At 36.7% G+C, this 16,140-nt stretch overlaps 1 protein-coding gene across 1 annotated transcript in view; it reads right to left on the reverse strand.

Moving 5' to 3' along the window:
- Positions 1-16,140, reverse strand: part of LOC101891820 (ras-like protein family member 10B) — a 170,999-nt gene that overhangs the window by 34,748 nt on the left and 120,111 nt on the right. The window lies entirely within an intron of this gene.

The following is a 16,140-nucleotide window of genomic DNA, read 5'->3' on the forward strand; positions in this document are numbered from 1 at the left end:
GGTAAAAGTTACCAATGGTCTGATAAATGACCTGGCGATTATCTTCATAACTTCTGAAAGCCGCACTTACCTTAAACATGGAAAAGCTCTCGGGACAGAATTGAGAGAGTTCACCAACCTTCGCTTTAAAAAGCTTCCCTACCCTTCGTTCATCATAGCCGCTCGCTATGTACCTGCTGGTTGAATACCCGAAATAAGACCAAATTTCACAGCAATGGCTTCGGAACCAACGTGCCAACCCTGCTCATTCCATAGCCAGCAAATTGACAGTGGAAGTGGACAGTTATAGAAGCACAAACGAAAAAGTGGCTAGATCATCTAAAGGGTTGCAACGTTGGAAGCGATATAAGTAATTTGTGGCTAACGGTAAAATCGCTCTCGAACCCTGGAAAAAATCATAGTATCTCAGTCAATTTTAAAGACGTAACGGTTACAGATCCGAAGAGTTGCGCTGGCCATTTGACGACGGATGATGTTGCCAATGTCATCCGCTAAGTCATTCAAAGCGTTGGGCTCGAATGGAATATCAATGGTATTAAAAACAACTGGATACACCGGGAGTCGAGTATCTGACTAAAGACCTCAACCTGTCGTTATCCACTCATGGGTCCGCTACTGAAGCCAGGCAAGGATAGCAGCAAAGGCGAATAATACAGGCCAATGACTCTTGGTCTCGCCTGAAGTAAAGACGATTGCGACTTAACTAATCCCCAGCATCAGAGAAAGTTATCCAGAACAGGACGTACCATAGAACAGAAGTGATGACTCTCGATTTTTGAAAAACTTTTAATGTTGGCAGTCATGCCACGCTATTCGAGGACGTTGAGAACACACGCCTTCGGCCGAGTTTGAAATTTTGGATAGTCAATAATATGTTTGGACGCCAGTCGGGCATAGAATTCCAGAATTAGAAGTCCAAGACAAGTAGAGTGTTACCCAAGGTGGGTGTTATCTCCGACAATGTTTAAATTCTAACTTTTCGAAATTCCGTGCTCTCCAGACGGCATTTAGATCGTAACCTATGCATCTATCTCGCGGAACTTGGCGCCTTCTTCCATGCGAAGAAAATGAAAATATGAGCCGCGAAATCAACAGCCTCACTATTTACCACATGAACTGCTGAAATGAGAATTGCTGATAAAACCGGAATCCAAATTCAAAAGTCAAGTTGCTGTTAATTCGTTTGGAAGCTGGGCCTGAAACCATTAAAATTCCGAAAGTGGAAAAACACTGCTATATCGGTATCAAATAATGGAGATGTATTGAAAGTTCCAAATATGGAGGACATTCATATTTTTTTGAGAAACCGAATCAGCAAATTACATCTTATTTTCTTGTAACATCCGCTCGTATTAATCGACCGTGGCATCAGAATAAATGTCGAATATTATCGCGAAAATATTCTAGATGGTGTATTAAAACCTTGGGCACGCAAACATTTTGGCCGCAGACCTTGGATATTCCAACAGGACTCAGCACCATCACACTCAGCACGCGCCACCCAAGAATGGTTACAAATTGAGGTTCCTCGCTTCATTTCCAGCGCACAGTGGCCACCAAAATCTCCGGATACCAATCCGCTGGACTATTGTGTCTGGAGTACCAAAGTGTCGATCACCTCAAGCAAGCGCTTCGCCGGGAATGGGCCAAAATATCGCAGAGCAGAGCAGAGTCGTTTGAAGGCCATAATTCGTGCCAAAGGTGACCAATTCGAACAAATCTAAACGTATTCTCAAATTTGATGCTATTTCCGACATTTTTTGCTTTCATTCAATAAAATTAAAGGAAAAAAATATAAATAATGTGGCCTTTGACTTTGTTGCAGTCCTCAAATCAATAAGTTATTCGATCAATCATCTAATTCGTATGTATGTATGTACACACATATATTGAGCTATAAATTTCCGTTTTTAATTGCAGTATTATTTTTACAATTATTCTAATTTACTTCAAACCCATCTCCCATTATTTTCGCAGTTAATGAGCGAGTGAGCTACCAAGTTCTACATATTTTCCCACACATATTTTCGTACACTTCATCATTGCACGATTTTAATGCTCGTGCTCATCTTGCCATCATTCTAATTACAAACATGTTTTTTTTTGCATAATCTAAAATAATATTTTTAGAATGTCCCACTTTGGAAAGTTGTTAAGCTTACTTAGCATTATGCTCGAGTTTCACTTCCACATGCTCACAGATATACATACATATGCATGTATGTGTGTGTTTCTATGTTTGTAGGTATTTTATATTTGTTATATTCTTCAAAATTTGTTTTCATCCAGTTCTGTGTTCACGATAACGCTCATCTTCGTAGTCATCAATATTTACATCCAGCCATTGTTGCTGATCCAACCAAAGGTTTGCAGAGGAGGACAGCTAGGGGGGCCGGGTGGATGGAAGGGGCAGTAAACGAAGGATGAACCTCGTTAAAATTAATTGGAATGCTCATCTGAGTGTATGACTACGTTTTACATTAGATTATGCGAATTTGTGTTTGTGTAACGTCATATAATAGTCGAAAATACATACAAACATACATACACATGTATCTGGCAGACATATGTCTGTGTGAGTATTTTGTAATATTTAATAGGATGTGTAATTTATATAAAAGTATTCACAGAACATTAGTGTGGACAGAAGAATCAGGAAAATATAAAGACCATTTTATGAAACCCATATCTGGTAAATGGAGTTTGAAGGAGTGGGTAGTGAAAACTCGAATTCCAAAAAATAATAGAAAATTTTCAACATAATTTCAAAGAGGCAATTTACAGAAAAACGGTGTGTTCTCAGTTGAAAACGTGCTGGCACCTTTTTGTTCTGATGATTTTTGGGAAAGTCAAAAAGTGATTTGATTCTGATATACATGAGTATGTTCGAACTTTGAGTATGCTCGAGCTTGCTTTTCATCCAAGTCGTCATACCAAAAAGTCTGAAAAAGATAAGTGACCATTTTCTTCTCAGGGATGAATTCCTGATATTGATAGCGATCAGTAAATATTGCAAATCTGTCAGTTACATTTTGAAAAACCATTGCTTCTCTCTCCCTCTAAAAGAGAGTAATAAAATGTTAAGCCAATGGGGGAACAACCCAGACTTAGCCGGCAACTATCACCTCCACAGTGAGGTAGCCGTAGTACCGGCCTTGACATATAGACAGTAGCATATGAAACATTTTTTTTAAATAAGACCCTGAGGACAAAAATTGTTTCCAAAGTCAGTGGCTGCCACATCCTTATTAGTGGAAAGTTTGTACAGACACTACCGAAGCTTCTGTAAAGATTTTTTATCGGGTTACACATTGGGTCGCACACTTTGGGATTTGCGTTGTAAAATTCTATAGTTTTCCATATTGGTGTACAATTTATAATTCCTCTCTATTTCCAATTTTGATGGAAGTGGTTCATTGAAGAGACTCTATAGGAACAAGTAAAATAGTATCAGTCGCTTTTGCCGACAGACGTATACCCCCAGTCGCCATATACGAGGAAATTCCGAAGCAGTTGGCCAATATTGATCAATTCGTATCTGACCTAAGACTGATAAAAATATTACAACGTGGCAGATTTGGATTATATCGACTACTTCCTGTACTTTATATGAGATATATGCAATTTTTTGGAAAATGTAGAAATATGCCTGAGGTAACAGATTAGCAGACCGAGGCATTCCATTTTCATACTTCAAATATCGAACATTTCTATCCATTTTTATGGGAAATCTTAAATTTCGATAAATATCATATTAATATCAGATTTTTGGTTAAGAGAAACATTTAGATAAATCAAGTTGTAAAGAATCGCCAACTTGTTTTGCAAGTTATGACAGATATAAGTATTGGAAATTTTGAACCTTTGTGGGTAAGGACCCAGAAGGGGTTTTCATAACAGATCTTCCTTAGCCTAAAATATTTGGATGTGTGAAATTTGAAGTATTTCGCTTTGTTTTTCAAAATCTTTTAACCCTATGTGTGGGGGAGGTACCAGAAGGAATGCTCCGATCTCTACCATCTTTATAACAGATCTTGTGTTGATGGAAATATTGACATGTACCAAGTCTGAATGGAATCGGGTGTTAATTATGCGTTTTTGAGTTTAATGGATACTTAAAATTATGACCCTTTATGAGGGAGGTAGCAGAAGAAGTGGACCGATATACCTCAATCTCACACCAGACTTTTGGTGAGTAAAAATATAGGGATCTGCGTAGTTTGAAGAGAACCTGATGCTTATTTTGGATTTTATGATCGCTTATTTAAACTTCTGGTACCTCCAGAAGAAATGGTCCAATCTCAACCATCTTTAGAACAGGTCTTGTGTTGATGTAAATATTGAGATGTGCCAAGTCTGAATGGAATCGGATGTTCATTTCGTGTTTTATAAGCTTCATGTATGTTCAAAATGTTAACCCTTTGTGGGGGAGGTACCAGAAGGAGTGGATCTATATGGTTCAAAGGTTCAGAGAAATTAGTTTACCTCATAGAACTAGAAGGGATTATCCCAATATTTGTAACAGTGCTAGGTCAGGTGTGAAAATGGTCACTATATCTCGTATCTCCCCGCAAAAAGTAACAATTTGGTATAATTATAACTTTTATAAAATGCGAACTAAGTATCCGATTGTATTCAAATTTCGCACATACCAATATTTCTACCAATACAAGATCAAAGAGCACATCTAAGTTCATGTCCAAAATGTTAGACCCATAATGTTTGGTGCATCCAAAGTCTTTCCCCTCTTAGTGACTCTAAGTTTACATGTAATTGCACTCTACTGAGATATGGGAAAATTATGTTTTTAACGGTGGACAACTCCAATTTTTATAAACTTCATTCCCCTTTCCCTTCACAAGGCTTTTTTTATTTGTTTGAGGTCTCATATTCCAAATGCATATCTGCATACTCTTTATATGTTTGAAGTTTTTCGCACATTTCCCCAGCAGAATTTCCATATGTATTTTAAATCAATTTCCCAAGATAAGTATCTCACACACTACACACTATTTGTGTAATAAAATCCATGATTATCGTTTAACTTATTTCAAAAGAATGGTACTGCAAATGAATCTCCCCCTCCCCAGTTTACGAAACTTATAATGTCAATACATATATCATTGTTTATTATTTATTTAGTGGAAGCGAAAAGTGAAAAGTAAAATAAATAGCTGGTTATAGACCTGTCACACGAATGTGTCCTTTCCTTTATTTTTCCGCACCCTTCCACTCACTCTCCCTCCATCACCCTCTCTGTTTCTCGTGAAATGTGTCAATCAAGTTGGACAAAAGTTTGTTGAAATTCTCATGGAAGAAAAACAATTAGGAAAACTTAATAACAGACCCTTGTCGCTTTTCCATGAAATTGACAAAGGAAAAATTAATAGTTAGCTCAACAGTCGAGAACGATCCAATAGACAAGCTCGGCACCAGCACCAGCACTCGCACACTCCGACACCTATTCACATTAGGAGATATTTACAAGACAAACGACAGGATATTATTAACAAACTCGTCACAGTGGTTGAATAGAACAAACTTGGTTTGAAGTGTTGTCGTTGTTGCTGCTGTTGCTGTTGTTGTTCCTGCTTTGTCGGTGAGAAAACAAAAAAGAAACACCATTTCTGTAAATGTTGAATCAATGTTTTTGTTGTTGGCCTCCTCCTCCATTACGTTCGTATCGCATCAACATCTTACGAAAGGATAACCAAATAAAATGAAACCTCTTAAACAATTCCAACAAATTTGCATTTTAGACAATTCTCAGGCATTTAAATGAGAACTCGCCCCCATCATTTATTTTTTTGGGGGGAAGCGAAATTGGGTACCGTGACGACGGTAGACGGCACGAATGAACAACGTTTAAGAAGCCAGATAATGAAGCCTGATAAATGCTTTAGTAGATTTAATTTATTTTTCAGAAAAGAAAATGAAACGTCTTCTCAAGATGACAAAGTATATCGCAGAAGAGCACGTGTATTAAATATAAGACAATGCGGAGGCTAGGTAAAGGCTTTGACATTTCATATCATGTGAACATGACATTTTTTTAATAAGTGGGCATATGATGTAGAAGGTTTCTTAGTAATAATTGCAAAACTTTTTCAAATTCTTTGAGATTTGACAACATCTTGTCTAGTAGGGAGAATCCTTTTCTGACTAAATTAAATCTTCACTTTGAATTTCACCATAAATTTAAATCAACTTCGTGCAAACTGATCCTTTTATTCAAAGGATTAATTGAATTTGATGAAAACTGGTTAAATATAATTATCGAATGAGTGAAAATACCTAAAACCTAAAACCGGAAGGACCAATATATGGAGGATGTACCAGATTTTGATCTTTTTCGTACGAAATATATACTTTATAGGAAGGCTTTGGCCACATTTTGGATACCAATTAGCCATATATTGTCATTTTGGTACATAGTGTTTAAAACCCTTCCTAGATCCTACTATTTAAGATTGGTTTGTATAACAACTCTTTGAGTCGTCATAAATACTTGGTATTTTAATATTGTTTATTAAATATATAGATTCTTTTTGTGAAGTAATTTGTTAGATAGAAAATAGTTGATAATCAAAACAAATGTAAGAAAAGACAAGTCACATTCGGTTTGACCGAATGTGATGTCTCTTTTAGGACGCGATTGAAAGTGTATGATCTTGACAAACATTTTCTTCGAATGTCTCCAGACAATGTGTTTAATTTCGTTACCCCCTCAATAGATAAGGCCAATACAAATACCCGAATTATGCCCCGTAAAATGTCGCATCTCAATAAGTCCATTGGTTCGCATGCTGTCTACGCATGTGGCACCGTCTTATTGAAACCACATGTCACATGTCATGTTCGGTTCATTGTGAACATCCTGCGTTAAGCAAAAGGAAGAGTTAAAAGTGACAGAGGGTGATAGATCTTTGTACAGATAAGTGGAAAGAATGGAGAAAAATTATCGAAGAGAGTTGTGTTTTAACTCTGGCGCTAGAACCAGTAGAATCTTTTCTGCAAAATGAAAGATTACAAAGCTATACGTGTCAGAATGCACACTGAGAACATGAGTCCAATGTTCCCCCATAGCTCGAAGTTTTTTCCTTTATACAGAGTTAGATGAAAAAACTGCAACCAATTTCAGACTGCTGTCATTTCTAAGCCACTCGTCCGACAGCTGTTAGAATTATTCCAGTGACAGAAAAAAAATAGTTATTCGTGATGGAATTTACGCGTGATAGTGTGATTTCTTTGTATTTGGCTGGAAAACCACAAGTGGCTATCGTTAGAGCACTCCAGCATTTAAGTGCGAATAAATTTTTTATGTCTAGTACCATCGCTCGTTACCATGATACTGGAAGCCCGACGTCAAGGAAGTGGACGGAAGAAAACAGCAACATCAGCAGAAATGGTTCGAATAGTAAAGATGATACTTGATCGAAAGCCAAGTCGCAGTGGCCGAAAAATGGCTCGTGAGCTGAACCTATTGCAAGATTCCATTCGGCAAATATTGAAAAATGAGCTCAAGGTAAAGCCATTGAAATTCCAAAAAGTGCAAGAACTTACACGGCAAGAGAAAGAAGTAGACTCAAAAAGAGCTAAAGAGTTGTTTCGCTTGGCCGAAAGTGGTGCACTGCCGAAATTGGTCACTCCGATGAGGAAACATTCGTTGTCCAGCTGTTTGTAAACAAACAAAATGATCGTGTTTTAACTGCCAAAGAGGTCAGCTGAAAATGTGGACCTTCGATTGGCCACCAGAACTCAAGCACCGGCAATGGTGATGGTGTGGGCCGCCATAACAGCCGATGGTCGCTCTCCGCTCGTATAAATCCACAGTGGCATCAGAATAAATGCCGAATATTATCGCGAAAATATTCTGTAGGGTGTATTAAAGCCTTGGGCACACAAAACACTTTTGCCACTCACTTTGGACATTCTAATATTTCTTGTTTTCATTCAATAAAATTTAGAAAAAAAAAATAAATAAAAATTATGTCGTTTGACTTTGTTGCAGATTTTCTATCTCACCCTGTAGAGCAGAACAGTGGCATAAAAGGTGTTCGATGGTTTTCATTTTCGTTCTCATTTTCACTCAGTCTTCATTATTCGATTTTAGAGTTATCCCAATTGGACGTTCTTGATCGGATGTTGCAGTGGCCTATTAGTATCCTTATTATTATCCTTCACGAGAAAATATTTGGCCAGATTTGCTTTGATACCTTTGGCTAGCAATGATGCCACCAGCCCATAAACTGCCCCAAACTGTGACATTCTCTGGATGCATTGGTAGCTTTTGCCATGCTTCTGACTGATCTTCAATTCGAATTCGACAATTCTGCTAATTTACGTACTAATTGAGCCAAAAATGGGCTTAGTCGGAAAATGAAAGATGCGATGAACTATCTTAACAGGGAACGATTTTTGTTAATAAAATTCAATGATTTACAAGACGATTCATTGTTAAATTATAGGCCAAAGCTAAGATGGAAGGATTATAGCCGAAAACCACCCTTTAGTATTGTGCCAAAAGTCTGCACTGCATTATTTAATGCCCGCTGCTTCATTAGCGAAAATGGGAAATATTTATACCCTTATGCAAAAATGTATTACTCCGGTCCTACTTCTACTCTTCATTCCAAATTTAGTACCATTTGTATTTCTCGTTCACCATAAAGTACGTATTTCTTAAACCATTCCATTGTATTGATCCTACTTATACCAAAATTCATCGTACCGCCTCCATTCTTACGCTCTCTATCAAATGCATTACTTTTCAAAAAATATATAGAACGCATTTCCATGACACCCAATTGTCTACATCCTACGTAACCAGAGTGATCATATACCGAAACGCATAATTCTAGCTATTTTTCTACAGTTTTTACCGATTTCAGTACTTTTCTTACACTCTATAGGACACATTGTCAAAACCGCCTTTGTTCATCTATCCTGTACAACATCAAAGACCCTCATTCCAAATTTCAGATTTCCAACTCAATCATTTCCCAAAACATTTTTGGTACATCTTCTCAAAACCAGTTTCAAATCTCAATACGAAACACTAACAGTGATAATAATATTTCAAAATATCAACTTCATCCGTTCAGCCAAACCCAAATTGTATATCACATGTCAAGATTTTAGTTCTATCCGTTCACATTAGAGTTGTGTTAATCTAGTTCATACTTCGGTACATCAGTTCCTAAACGTATCACTCATACGCAGAGTTTTCATGCACATGACTGGAGTTCACGGAACTAGAAAACGAGCTAGTGCGTTCTTTCGAAATAGATTGGCACAACACAGTTCCGGTAATACCAAATAGTAGCACATTTTGTATTTTTTAGTACTTTTAGTACACTTATAGCTTGATAGTACAAAAACCCAGCCTTATCACACCCGCACACACACTCATTGACCTACATTCAACATTTCCAGATTCCACCTTCACCCGTTTTACCTAGGCGTTGACAAATTTGTCTATCACTTTTTACTCATCACTAAGCTCTTATACAGGGTTGCCCATATTCGACGGACCCATGTTTTTTTTTTAAAATCAAAGAAAAAAATAAAAATTTGGCGGTTGGCAATGTTATTCATTTAATTTGTTCCAAGTAGATTTGTTTACATCAATTTTTAAATCTGATATCTCTCAAATGGCCGCCTCTGGCGTTGATGACGTTTTGTGACCTTTTTGCTGCATTTTCCCTCGTTTTTGCCAACATTTCGGCCGGAATAGCGGCTATTTCTTCACGAATGTTGTCCTTGAGCTCTTCTACGGTCCTTGGCTTGGTAACGTAAACCTTTGACTTCAAATATCCCCACAAGAAGAAGTCAGGCGGCGTCAAATCGGGCGAACGCGGTGGCTAGTCTAAACTGTGACTTTTTCGTCATGAAGAGGCACTTCTTGAATCTCCTGAGGATTTTCAATGGCGTAAAAACGGCAATTTTGCTTATTTACGGTCCCATTCAATGTGAAATGGGCTTCATCGGACATGATAATTTTGTTCCAAAATTGCTCGTCATCTTCGGCCATTTCGATGACTCTTTGGGCCCATTCCAATCGACGAGGCTTGTCCGCAGGCAACATTCTTTGCGTCAATTGAATTTTGTACGGGAACAAATGCAAATCAATGCGAATAATCCGTTGTAAAGTGGACCGAGCCATGCCCAACTGCTGAGAACGGCGTTTTGGGATGTTCTTGGGGACCTCTCAACACTGGCTCGTACGGCAGCGATATTCTCGGCCGATCGCCTTGGTCGACTTTTATATGGCCTTTTCGGATTAAAAAGAGCATTACCAGTCGAAAACTTTCCGTATAAACGCTTAATGGTGTTCTTAGAAGGCGCACTTCTCACATTTTTTAATATTTTAAAACCAAGTTGAGTTTTCACAATTGACTTCTTCTGTTGAATGTAAATTTCAACTATTTCAGAGCGCTCGCGTGGCGTGTATTGGTTCATGGTAAAAATCTGCTTGGACTGACGCTTCAAACGCGGTATGTCATTAAGCGATGTGATATCTCTGTCAAAAGTTATGGCGTTGCCAGATGGGTCCGTCGAATATGGGCAACCCTATATATAAAGGATTCGCCTAAAATGCGAAAATTTTGCTTGCTTACATACGGAGTTTTATCTTACGCCATTTTTGCACACATTCTGCAACATAACCATGACTTTCACAGTAATGTCTCAATATCTCCCAGCGCTGTTAAAGCGTATATACAAACATATTCGTTCAGCGGAAGGATAAAAACTTATAAACTTTAAATCAGGCATTAGGTAAGTGTTACCATTCAGGAAATAAGCAATAGTTAAAAAAAAAACTTTAAATTATGAACCCTATGTACAATCCATCTAGGCCGAGCCTGAAATATAATTCGGATAATTCCACTTCACAGTCCTGGTTGTATCAAGAGCTAAAATACTGAATCATCGGGAATATATTCATGAAATCAATGCTATGTTTTTTAACATTTATTTTCCAAGTCAAATAATTCTTGTCGCAAGTTTTGTATTTTATTTTCGCTGTATTTAGAATCGAAATTTTAATTGTAAAACAGATTTCCATAAAATTAAAATGCCTTCTTAGAATATCTTTAGAAAACTCAAATTAAAATTTTCTTGACAGATATCAGATACCTTGCAAAAAACATTCATTATTGAAAATTCCAATTCAATTCAGATAAAGGCTGGTGAAACTAAAACGAGAAGATTCGAAAATTTGATGCTGCCCCACGTCCCTCACCACTACTGTTACCTTTAAAAAAATCAAAGAATTTCCACGATATTTGATGTAAAATTCCAAACAACAACAGCGACAGCTACCCCATATCAAAATAAAATTTATTTATATCAAAACAGATACTCCATGACCTTCGACAAGACCAGTGCCGTTCGATGTTGTACCTGGCGATGTTGAAAGTGCAAATCAATGTAAATTGCCCAGCGTTGATGACACAAACGCACAAACGATTCGATGGCAGCAAAGTTATCACGGCCGGGTGAGAGAGGGGATAGGGACAGGGGCGAAACTCAATTCAATGAATTGAAATACCAAATAAAAAGTAAAAGCAAAGCAATCATCTTAACCTAAACGACAATTTATGGCCAATCATGCATTCAGTGAAGCAGAAGAAGGCAGAAATCCTTAAATCAATAAAACGAAAAAAAAAAACAAAACAAAATAAAGGAGGATTTAAGAGACTCACAAGCAGGGAGTGAAACTCTCAAATTAAAATGGCCAAAAATTGGGGGATCTTTCGGAATCCTATACATACGGTTGTATGTTTATCTTGATGTTACATACGGACATACACATACATACACATATTAAGGTTATTTAAATATTTATTAAACACTTGAGTGGACAATTAAATTATGTTTGGACATAGACATGTAAAGGATGCATGCATAGAATAAGTTTATTTTTTAAAGGTAACAAGAGGCTATATTTTGAAGTAGTTATAGAATCAATTTTGCGAAGTGACACTCCAGTAAATTTAAAAATATAAATCTTTGAAAACAAAAACTTCAAAAATAAAAAAATTATAATCATTATAAAAAGTTAATATAGCAAGCAGGTAAGTTCGGCCGGGCTAAACTTTTAAAACAATTCACCATTTGGAAAGTAACCCTTATGAATATAAATCTATAATATATTTTATAATATATTTTATTATTTTATTTCTGTTATTGAGAATTGCGATACCGCATTTCAATATATATTGATGAGAATGTAATTAAGGGTTGGGCCCCTAATATGGTTACTTTTCTGACATTCTTGGTATTATTTGTATAGAAAATTTTGTATTTACCAGTTGGGACACCTCAATTCTGCTTAGGGAGTGATACTGATATACAGGGTGAGATGAAAAAACTGCAACCTGTTTTCCAGAAAAAAAGTTATTCGTGATGGAATTCAATGGTGGTAGTACGAGTTCTTTATATTTGGCTCGAAAACCACAAGTGAACATCGTTAGAGCACTCCAGCATTTAAATGTGAATAAATATTTTGCGTCTCGTACCATCGCTCGTTACCGTGATACTGGTAGCGCAGCCCGACGTCAAGGAAGTGGACTGAAGAAAACAGCAACCACTGAAATTCAAAAAAAGTGCAAGAACTTACACTGCAACAGAATAAAAATAGTCTCAAAAGAGCTAAAGAGTTGCTTTGCTTGGCCGAAAGTGTTGAACTGCCGAATTTGGTTTTCTTCGATGAGAAAACATTCGTTGTCCAGCAGTTTATAAACAAAATGATCGTGATTACTTGCCAAAGAGGTCGGCTGAAAATGTTCACCTTCTGTTGGCAACCAGAACTCAAGCGCCGGCCATGGTGATGGTGTGGGCCGCCATAACAGCCGCTCGTATTAATCGACCGTTGCATCAGAATAAATGCCGAATATTATCGCAAAAATATTCTGGAAGGTGTATTAAAGCCTTGGGCACGCAAACATTTTAGCCGAAGACCTTGGACATTCTAACAGGGCTCAGCACCATCGCACTCAGCACGCGCCACCCAAGAATTCAAACCAATATGAGGTTCCTCGCTTTATTTCCAGCGCACAATAGCCACCGAAATCTCCGGATACCAATCCGTTGGACTATTGTATCTGAAACATTTTGGAAAGCAAGGTTGGCACTAAAAAATATCAAAGTGTCGATCACCTCAAGCAAGCGCTTTGCTGGGATGGCCGAAAGTACCGCAAAGCAACATTCGGGCAGCGTGTGACGGTTTCATTGGCCGTTTGAAGGCCATAATTCGTGCCAAAGGTGACCAATTCGAAGAAATCTAAACTTATTCTAATATTTGATGCTATTTTCGACAGGTTTTGCTTCCATTCAATAAAATTAAAAAAAATATATATATAAAAATTATGGCGTTTGACTTTGTTGCAGTTTTTTTATTTTTATAAACTTAGATCGAGTATGGCAATGGACCAAACCAGATCACTTCTTCTGACAAATTTTCGACGAAAATAGTTAAACTCATAAAAATTAAAGAAAGTATCCGATTTCGTTCGAATCATAATGAATGCATATCGTAATATATAATCAGCCAATTTCGAAAAATTACAACTTTTTACATACATAACGTGAGAAAAAATTGGGGGATTTTCTTCGGACATCAAATATATTACCACATTTTAAAATCCATCCTTCCCTAAAAAACTACATTTTAATAATTGCAAAATAAATTAATTAACGTTCATTAAATCTAATGTGAATATGAGACCCATCGGAACGCCACTCCCAGTATCTCACCCACGAAGAATCTAAAAATCAAATCAAATGTGAAATAAGTGTCCAATAGAGCAATTTATGAGCTCACTTCTTCTGATAACAGTCCAACAAAACTTCAAAAATTTGGAAGCAAATCATGCATATATCTCATAGAAAACTTGGCGAGTTCTTTGTTTAAATTAAGCCTTCGCTTACAAGTGTTTTCTCTTTGTATTTTTCCATTTTCGAACAAAATCTGAGTTTGGAAGAACTATAGGTTTGGACCAAATCGGCCAACGGCTATATGGATTACGTCTACACACATATGGCATTTTATAATCTGCATATGGCACAAAGGTAAATGCTGGGATGGGTATCTACTCGGAAATCCCAGTTAGTAGGAACTTACGTAGCTAAAATGTTAATTTCAAAGTTCGAAAATTTGAAAAGCACCCATAGAAATGAACTTTTCGTCCATATTCATTGTGAAAATTTATATTTTTATTGATATAACCCGAAGCGTACATGTTGGTTTAAATCGGGTGGATAGACGGATGACTTCTGTGACTTACCTACTTCGAAAAAAAAAAAAAAAAACAGAAATAAATATCATAGAAAAACAGACGGCGGATTTACATTAAAAAACCCGTGACAAAAAATCAAAATCTTTAATATAACAAATTGTAACTTTAGCGCTGCAAATATTCTCCTAACATATCAAATTTTAATATTGCAACAATTTTTTTTCATTTTCAGTTGTATATATCTGCATCTGTGGATCCTACTCGTGTTTCAAAATGTTATTTTAATAATTAAAATACGGAAAATATGAAGGGAAGTATACCAAAGAGTGAGACTTGGTAAAAAATTGGGCCAATCATCACAATTTTTTTGGTTACATTATTTTTTACTCAACTAACTTTATAACGAATCTTGTGTTAATGGAAACATTGGATACTGAGTGGAATCTGATGTTAATTTCGCGTTATATGGGATCCATGGATACTCATAATGTTGACTCTTTGTGGGGAGGTACTAGAAGGAGTGGACCGATATATCCCATCTTCACAGCAGATCTTGGACTAATAAAAATATTGTGATGTCTGTAATTTGAAGAGAACTGGATGCTTATTTCGGATTTTATAATCGTTTTTGTTATTCAAAATTTTAACATTTTGTGGGAGAGGTACCAGAAGAAATGGTCTAATCTGCACCATCTTTATATTGTTGAAGAAAATATTAAGATGTGCTAAGTCTCAATGGAATCGCATTTTATGGGCCTCATGGATAATTAAAATATTGGCCCTTTGTGGGGGAGGTACCAATTTTCGCACCTGACCTAGCACTGATGCAAATATCAGGATTTGCAAAGTTGAAGCAAAATTGGGTTATCCTTTCTCTTTCTTTGAAGTAATTTATATTCTTTGAAAATTTCGAGCTTTCGTGTGGGAGGTGCCAGAAGGAGTGGACCATCTCTGAACTCGATCTAAGTTTAACAATAATATTACGATGTACCAATTTTGGATCAAATCGGATACTCCCTTCGATCGTTATCGTGCCCACCAGCCAGCAAGACAGACAGACGGACATTGCTAGATTGACTCCAAATGTCCTGAAACGGATTTGACCCAAAGAGACCTAGGGTCTAAAACCGTTATTTCGAAGAGGCATGTTTTGGACGTATCAAATGATATATACCCTTTGTAGCCTTATGGCTGAGGGTATAAAAAATCAGATCGAAACATTTTTGTCACACCTTTCCATATATTCTCTGTCGATTTTATGATATTCGTCTGTGGAAGTCACTCTAACTTCCAATCGAATTGAAATATGTTTATAAAATGTTACTCAGATGTGTGTTACGAATTTATTTACGAATTATTACGGTATTAATATTGGGCTTTATAGGTCCACCTTTTGGTATAGCCGCCATGTATCTGTACCGATAGATTTAATTTCTTATTTTGCGGTGTTTAAGTAACAATTTTACACTGAATTTTCTGTAAAGTAACTGCATGTGTTCTCATTATGTTAGAAACATCCTTGCATACAAATGTCAATATAGGTCTAAGTTTTGGTATAGTCCCCATATAAGTGTGCCTCGATATTTTGACAAATTTATGTGCCAAAATTGCAATTGATTTTTTATACCCTCCACCATAGTATGGAGGGTATATTAAGGTATATTAAGTATTGGTATAGCCCCCATATAACGGCACCTCCCGATATTCGGTATTTTGATGATTTTAGTAATGCTTTTCACCGGAATTGTTTCAAATTTGGTATTTGATGTTCGTAATGAATACTACAGGTTAAGACAGAAAATTGTCTGTGCAGGTTCACGTCTTCGTATAGCCCCCATATAACGGTACCTCCCGATATTCGGTATTTTGATGATTTTAGCTACATTATTCACCGATT

This window comes from Musca domestica, unplaced genomic scaffold (assembly GCF_030504385.1).
Source record: "Musca domestica strain aabys unplaced genomic scaffold, Musca_domestica.polishedcontigs.V.1.1 21, whole genome shotgun sequence".
Lineage (NCBI taxonomy): Eukaryota > Metazoa > Arthropoda > Insecta > Diptera > Muscidae > Musca > Musca domestica.